At 47.7% G+C, this 7,945-nt stretch overlaps 1 long non-coding RNA gene across 4 annotated transcripts in view; it reads right to left on the bottom strand.

The window, feature by feature from the left end:
• LOC116595924 overlaps positions 1–7,945 on the bottom strand; it is a 134,075-nt gene that overhangs the window by 59,280 nt on the left and 66,850 nt on the right. For 2 of the 4 annotated variants that reach the window (XR_004287915.1, XR_004287914.1), the window contains one exon: positions 5,103–5,578. The exons of the other annotated variants lie outside the window; for them this stretch is intronic. This is a non-coding gene — a long non-coding RNA (uncharacterized LOC116595924). Of the gene's footprint in view, positions 1–5,102; positions 5,579–7,945 lie in introns of those variants that run through there. 4 annotated transcript variants of the gene reach the window in all.

Genomic DNA, 7,945 nt, shown 5'->3' with positions numbered 1-7,945 from the left:
TGGGATTCATGATGAAACATTGGGGATTCCAGGGGGCAAACTTGAACAGACCTGTTCTCTGTCAGCCGGCGAGGTCTGCTTAGAGAGACGCAAGTGTTTATCGGCGACAACCTTTAGTTTTTACTGCCCTCAGTTGCCTTGTATATTTAATAGGGAAATTGGCTGAAGTGGTTACTAAGCCACGCGGAGAAAAAGGAAGGGAGAGGGGAGCCACTCTCCGACCCCGAAGTTGGCAAAGTCGCCTCATTAATCAGACCTGTGCTAGGATACAACGTTATTCATGTTTAGGGCATTAAAACTTGAAGCTAAAATTGTAGCAGGAGGTAATCTGAGTACATGCAGCCTGTCTCTCTGCAACAGATTTATGATGTTTACTCAACGATGGATGGGAACTTTCGGGGAGAGAAGGATTTCCCCCCTCCTTTTCAAAATACATCGTCAGCCCACAGTGATCAAGTTGCCAATTTTTGTGTGAGTGTGCACAGCCTTTAAAAAAAAAAAAAAAAAAACCAAAAAACCGGTCTGCAGGGGTGATAAGAGCAGATCCTGTATTTCTGTATTTAATCTCCACCACTCTGAGCTCAGCTGAAGGACAGACTGGAATGAGCTGTCTGCGAGACAAGTGGTTCTTGGGGCGCTCTTGGACTGCATTGCTTGGCCTGAGATGTTCTACAAAGAACCACCCGCCCAGGCCCTGATCAGGGGCATTGACATGGGGCCGCCCCACAAGGGACTCAGAGAATTCCCAGCAAAACCCTCTGGGTTCCATGCTAAAAGATGGCTTGCGGGTGCATCGTGGTTCTAGTTTTGGGAGTTGATGGCTGGTGACTTCAGAAGAGTGAGACCTCCCATTTCCCAAGCGTTCGCACCTCCTTACTCTGCATGAGCTCCCTCTCACATAGAGAAGGGAGAGGTGGGGCTGCTCAGAAGGGAATCGCTTTCCAGAAGGTTCCTTCACCATGCAGCAGGTGGAGCGGTCATCCTGTGCCTGAATGAGGAAGCAATGAGTGCGTGAACTGGGAAGCACTCGGGAGCACTCATCGTCTCGCCTGGTGGCAGATGAAGTGGGAGGCAGGGAGCCACACGTGCCTGTTCTGGTCCGGCTGGTCTTTGGTTGTACAACTTTGCCTCAGACCTGATGGGTGCGCAATACACTGGGGACAATAATACCCATTAGATAGGGCTGTTTCACAGACTGAACTGGTATTTCTAAGCCATTTGGTTAAAGAAGCCCACTGTGAGTATCCCCTTTGCCACTTCCTGACTGGGTCACTTTGGGCAAGCTACTTGCCCATGCTGAGCCTTCATTTCTGTACCGTAAAATGAGGATAAAACTAGGACAGGCCCCAGAGGGCCGTGGATGAGGATATGCAAGTGCTTTTTAGAAGAATACAAGCTTAGAGATTTTCAATAAATACAAGGTTCCTGTCTCCATTTCATAGAAAGATGCATTTCTTTTTGAATTTGGGGTGAAGGATGGGAATTAGAGATTGTATTTTGTGCTGAAGTCACAAATACTGGCGTGAAAAGCTAAACATCCTTATATGATACAGACCCCGAGGGGATCTACATCATGCTCTTACAACGTGTTCCCCTTAGACGCATGGAAAGCCTGCCTAAAGGGAACACTGCGATTTCACGATATTTTCCTTCCCAGGGCCTCTGGCTTTCTAGTACTTGGGTGTTTGTCTCATCATTGAACCCAGTGTGGCACAACAGACTGAAAGTAGGCGCGACTTTTTCGCTCCCAGTAAACACTAGAATTTCCCTGTTTGAACTAAATATAAAAATCATGAAGTTAGATTCAAAGACACCGCTCCCCCCTCCCACTTGGCTACACTAAGGAAGACTTTTTCTAAGGTGGGGGGTTGGGGGAAGGCTGGGGCTAGGAGAGGGAAACTGAACTAGTTTCAAGTGTGACTAGCACTTGTAATGATGAAGATTTATTTGCCAATGGAAGAAATACTTGCAAATCAACCTTTTTTTTTTTTTTAATAAGGGGTCATGCTCATATATACAGCACAATTCACATACAAGCATTTATGCAATTTTGCAAAGAAGTTTCAACATAGAAACATACACACACACACACACACACACACACACAAGAATTATATTCAGCAACACTGCCCAAGCAGCCTTTGCCTTAAAAACATCTACTTTACTGTCTGGCTGGAGAACCACTGGCCAGAGAGTGAGAATCCTGGTCGTTATCTAAGGGCCCAGAGAGTTGGGTTGTAGAAACTAGAACCAACCAGCCAACAGGAACAGTGTCAACAGGCAGCACCACAATAAAGTGACTTTTTCGACACTCTAAGTGCATGTTAAAACAGCCCCCAACTTTCCGATTTAAATAGTTCAAAATGAATCAAGGGGAAGAAAAGACAGCATTAAACCACACCCAACTGAGCTTCTCAAAAATATCTTATTAACACAGCCTTCCAAATAAATCCTCAAACTTACCAGTCTCCACAAACTTCGCGCACTGACTGATGCTCCTGTCAACTAGAAAGGATACAGAGGGGGAAATGAGTGCCAGTTCCATTCTTTACTGTTTACCTGATGTCCCACCTTGTTTGCTTTGAGAGGGAGGCTGTTTGCAGAGCCACTGGAATGTGTGGAACGGTTTGCTGGTAAGGCCAGCTCAGGCCTTCCAGAACTAAACCTCCAAATGAATTGCAGAGGACGAAGACCTTGAGTTCTGTTTTTCTGCAGCGTTGACTCATATGTGTGTGTGTTCATAACATTTAAAGAAGTAATGTGCCTGGAGAACAGGAAGGGAGCTGCTTTACAAGCAAAGATAAGATGTGATTAGAGTATGGGGTTGATCAGATAAAGATACCACACACACAATTTGGATTTTAGCCGGTTCTTTAATTTATTCTGAAGGAAAAGGAGGGGAGAAGGATGGGGACCAAGAGCGTTAGGAATTGGCTTCCCACGAGCTGCCTCTCTTAAACAAACCTTGTGGCCTGTTTCAATCCCATCTTTAAAAAGACGGGATTCGTTTCCTCTTCTCAGCCTCCCTGTCCCCCGCTTCATCCTTCTAAGAAGGCAGGCAGAAACTTCCTTTAGAAGTCCTATCTACACCATCCTGTCTTAGAAGACTTGAAGCATTTGTTTTCAATGTCCTCAGTTTACCTGCCAATGGAAGTATTACTGGAAAGAGGTTCCACGAGCCTTGGGCTAATAATCACAACTTTTACAAGTATAAATAGTGAGAAGTGGGAGAGTCATTCCAAGACTGGGTTCTGCATCAAGTCTTACGAATCTAAAATATGTGCCATCATCTCTTACAATGTTAGTGGGATTTCATCACAACTGCACACAGAATGGGTTTCTCTTTTCCCTCCAACTATTTGAAAGCACATTACAGATCCTGTGGTCTGTGGTCTTTTTTTTTTTTTAATTTTTAAATTTTAATTCTCGTATCGTTAACATACAGTGTAATATTCATTTCAGGTGCAGAATAGAGTGATTCCACAGCTCATCCATCCCCCGGTGCCCGTCCTGACGAGCACACTCCTTCAACCCCTTCACCTATTTCACCCCTCCTGGACCCTCCTCCCCTCGGGCAACCATCCATTTGTTGTCTATAGTTAAGAGTTTCTTGGTTTGCCTATTTTTTCCCCTTTGCTCGTTTGTTTCTAAAATTCTACATATGAGTGAAATCATATAGTGTTTGTCTTTCTCTGTCTGACCTACCTTGCTTAACATCAAACGCTCTAGCTCCATCCAGGTCGTGGCAAATGGCAAGATCTCATTCTTTTTGAGGGCTGAGTAATATTCCATTCTGTGTGTCTACCACTCTTCTTTATCCATTCATCTGTCCATAGACACGTGGGCTACCTCTGTAGTTTGGCTATTGTGGACATCGTTGCTGTAAACACTGGCGTGCATGTATCCCTTTGAATCGGATCTTGTGTTTTGGCAATACCTCTATGGGGCTTGAAAGCTAAAAAGTCATATCTTCATTTAATAGTTAAGGAAATCACAGGGCAGAGGTCGAATGACACTTGCAGGTGGAAAGCTTGTGCTAGAATCTGGGTCTTCCTTGTTCCGGTTGGTTCCCTCTCCTTGTTCTCATTGATCACAAATATTCTTAGACAATCCATGGGCAGGGACAGTGTTTGTCAACAAAACCACTGCGAGCTGCCTGCCTGGGAAAAGAAAGGTAGCACCTTGCATATCGCAAATCTATCTTAAGTCTCATTCTGAGGCCAGGACCTCAGATGTCCATTAACTTCTATCTCAAGACCTCAGAGGTTACAGCAGATACAAAGGGAGAATAGGATCAGAGTCCACAGGGAAATGAAGGGTGGAAAGTTTCTAATTAGAAACAACTTGGACTTTGGTTGAATTGTTCTTGTCTCAGAAACCTTCTACAGAATGACTTCCCTCCCTCCATTGTCTTTCTAAGTTTTGCGATTTTCTAAGTTTTGGCATCTTTACACATTTTAAAGTTTTCTTTTTCATAAAGTCAGATAAAGCAATTTCTGGTGGGCGAAAGTCTCCTGGAGCAGGTCTGGAGAAGTGGAATAATGAGGCTTTCAATCATGCACAGGACCAACAATTAACTAATGAAAATCCTTTTTTTCCCCCTATTTCCTCAAAAGTCAGTTCTCAGAAAAACAATCATTTACTGTACATACCCTGTTTACCAGCAAGGTTAAAAGTTCAGGCAAAGAAAGACATCAAAATATTTACATTAAAGCAAATCAGTGTTTCTATATGGTGTCTGGCTCTGCACATTTGAGATCGGGCCCTATCACGACCGTGGAGAGCAGAGGAAGCAATGTTCTGGAAGGTTGGCTCTACGTTTCTCAGGCGCTTTCTGAGACTATTCTCTTTTCTGAGACTGCTATCTCTGCTACCCCCAGCTTTTTAGATGTTTTCTTCCTTTTGATATTTTACATTTTATAGCTTAGGTCATTAGGACCTCACCAGAGTATTTCACACATGGCAAGTTTCTATTACTTCCTTGATAAATTTATTTTTTTTTAAATCCTCAATTTTTAAGAATTAAAATAATAATGACAATAAAATTTTATTTATTTATTTTGACAGAGAGAGATCACAAGTAGGCAGAGAGGCAAGGGCCCGATCCCAGGACCTTGAGACCATGACCTGAGCTGAAGGTAGAGGCCTTCAGACCTTTGTGCTCTCATCCTTATTGCAAATATTCCCCCACACTGACAGGGTGAATTTGGCAACCGAAGCTCAGGGACCCAATCGCTTGCCAGAGACCGTGCCAGCCAGGACGGAGGCACGTCTGACTGAGTTCTGTAATTTCTGGGGTCTCCGTTGCTCTGACCCTAAAGGAGGGGCCCCAGCACTGACCACATCTTCAGAAATACTTTCCTGGCTCACTCTTGTCTTAAGAAAAGACGAATCCAGGAAAGTCAGGAGGCCTTTTTCTACAAGAGCGATGTTCTTCCAGAGGAACCGCACATGACCGCTGGAGCAGGGGCTGGATGGCCCCCCCGCAGCCATTGTCAGTGACCTGAAGCCCAGCAGATCCCTGCGGAGCTCCGGCCGTCACGGTGAGAAGGACACCAGCATGGTTGTCCTCAGGCACCTGAGCAAGACAAGGCATTGCTGTGGGTCCTATAGCAGGAGACACAGTGTTGGAGAGGGGACTCATCTGTCCCCCAGCACAGACCCCAGATGTGAAACTTGGGGCCCAAAGCACTCCTCGGCTGCCCTATGTCGGTGAGCAGAGCAGAAGAAAGGGGCTTCTCTTCGGTTGCTTCTGCCCTGGGCCCATCCTTCCCAGCTTAGTCCTGCCCTCAAGGGCTCCAGGCACAGGTGGTTCGGAGCCTGCGCTCCCCAGGCCCCGCTGGTATCCCTGTCCCCCACACATCCGTGCCACTGAGGGAGTGGCTTCCCCTCTGGTGGGCAGTAGCCATGTGGGGTCCTGTGTGGGTCTGGAGAGAGCCTGCCAATCACCCTCAAGTGCACACCCTTCGGCTGTCCCTCACACGCTCAAGAAGCAACCCCCTACCACCTACTGCACACACAAACATGCCCACCCCCACTGCACACATCCCAGACACTCACATACCCACCCATCCGCACAAACCAGGGACACCGACAGGTATACACACACATATCGTGGGCTCCTCCCCCCGCCACACCCACACCCACACCCACGCCACACGTGCACACTGGACAGATACCCACCACACACATCCCTGCACGTACATAGGGGCTCATGTACCACACACACCCACCACAGGTCACACACGACATGCACGTGCCACACGTGCACACTCGGGACACATGCACACACGAGCTACACTCACAGCATGCCTGTACCGTACCTACATCCAGTCACACACACACCACCCGGGTACCTACCCCATGTACCATACCCAGCAAGACCCACAGCCAACAACCTCCACCACAGCCATGTGCACACACCCACACCACACTGGTACCACTGATGCCCACACTCACATCCACCCCCATAGGCACGTCCACACCTGCACATACACCACACAGATACATTCCCCACATGCACCCAGGCACCCCCAAACAGCACTCACAGGACCACACCACACACTGCCATATTTCACACACACACATACACACACACATACACATACACATACACATGCACACGCATGCACACACACACACACCCTCATTCTCACACCCCCATTCTCGACTCTGCTAATTCCAGGGCAGACCAGCCAGAACCATAGACAGACTGCCAAATAGCCTTCCTTCTCCATAAGATGGCACCTATATGGAGCGACTGTAAAAGTGACTTCTTGGGGACGTAAAAAAAAAAAAACCGACAGGTGGTAAGCTAGAGAGAATGGCCTGTTACAGATGTGTGCTTCCGCCTCGGGAGGTCCCGAAGATCACAGTCATGGAATGAGCTGCTCAGGGGGGAGCAGGAGGGGCACGACGAGTTCTGGGTGACACATTTCCCTCGTTTTTGCTTTTCTTCCTCAAATGGCAGCAGCCACCCCTCCGAGGGGTCCCCCCTCTTTTCCTGGTTCCTTAGCCCCATCCCCTCCCCCACCTCGCTGACTCTCAAACAGCCTCGCTGTTAGCTGGGACCCCCAGGAGCCTCTAACTGATTCCCCGCCACCGTCCCCCCAAGATCTCCCAACTAGCTTCTCAGAAGAATAAAATTCACTTTACCAACACTGACTCACCACCTACGTAAGGGAGGCATGCGTTGGGCTGTGGAGGTAAAAGGTGTTACCACAGAGCTCTGACCTCAAGGGGCCCAGAGAGCGGAGCTAGCAGCTGTGCTCACCAGGCTTCTGGGATCTTGTTAAAATGCAGATTCTGGTTCCAGGGGCCAGGGCAGGACCTCTGCCTTTTTGACCCTCCAACCATACTTTGAGTGGTAAGCCGTTCTCAGAAACAGAGTCTGCCCACATCCCTGACCACTGACAAGGACCCTCACACAGCTATGGCATGGGGCAAGGCCGGAGGAGCTGCTGGTGTTCCCAGAAGGAACAGCTCAGGTGGCCACCTCACCTGCCCAAGGCCCTGCGGTAGCCAGAGAGGCAGCCGGGGCACAGCACAGACAGCTTGACTTCCTATCCTCCATTTTCAGGTGTGCTCTGCAAGCTTTCTTCCAGCTGTCCCTTACTAACCACACTCCTCTGTAAAGGAAAGTGGCTTTGCTTTTCCATATTTATAAAACATGAAGCAGCAGCATGGTAGGGGGCTGGGGGAGGCCCAATGAATCTGGGCTTAAATCCAGGATGCACAGGTTTAGTGATGCGGGGCAACCCAGATTTCTTAACTGAAAGGAAAGAATAATAATCCCACCTCTGGGGCCAGTTAGGAGGAATGGAAATACAGCTGACCACATGGGTTTGAACTGGGCAGGCCCACTTATACTGGACTTTCTATAGTACGCAACTGCAATGTATTTCTTCTTCTTTCTAATTTTCGCAATAAGGTTTGTTTCTCTAGC

This window comes from Mustela erminea, chromosome 7, assembly GCF_009829155.1.
Source record: "Mustela erminea isolate mMusErm1 chromosome 7, mMusErm1.Pri, whole genome shotgun sequence".
Taxonomy (NCBI): Eukaryota; Metazoa; Chordata; class Mammalia; order Carnivora; family Mustelidae; genus Mustela; species Mustela erminea.
Note: the sequence above shows the minus strand (reverse complement) of the source record. Positions and strands in the feature narration are given on the sequence as shown.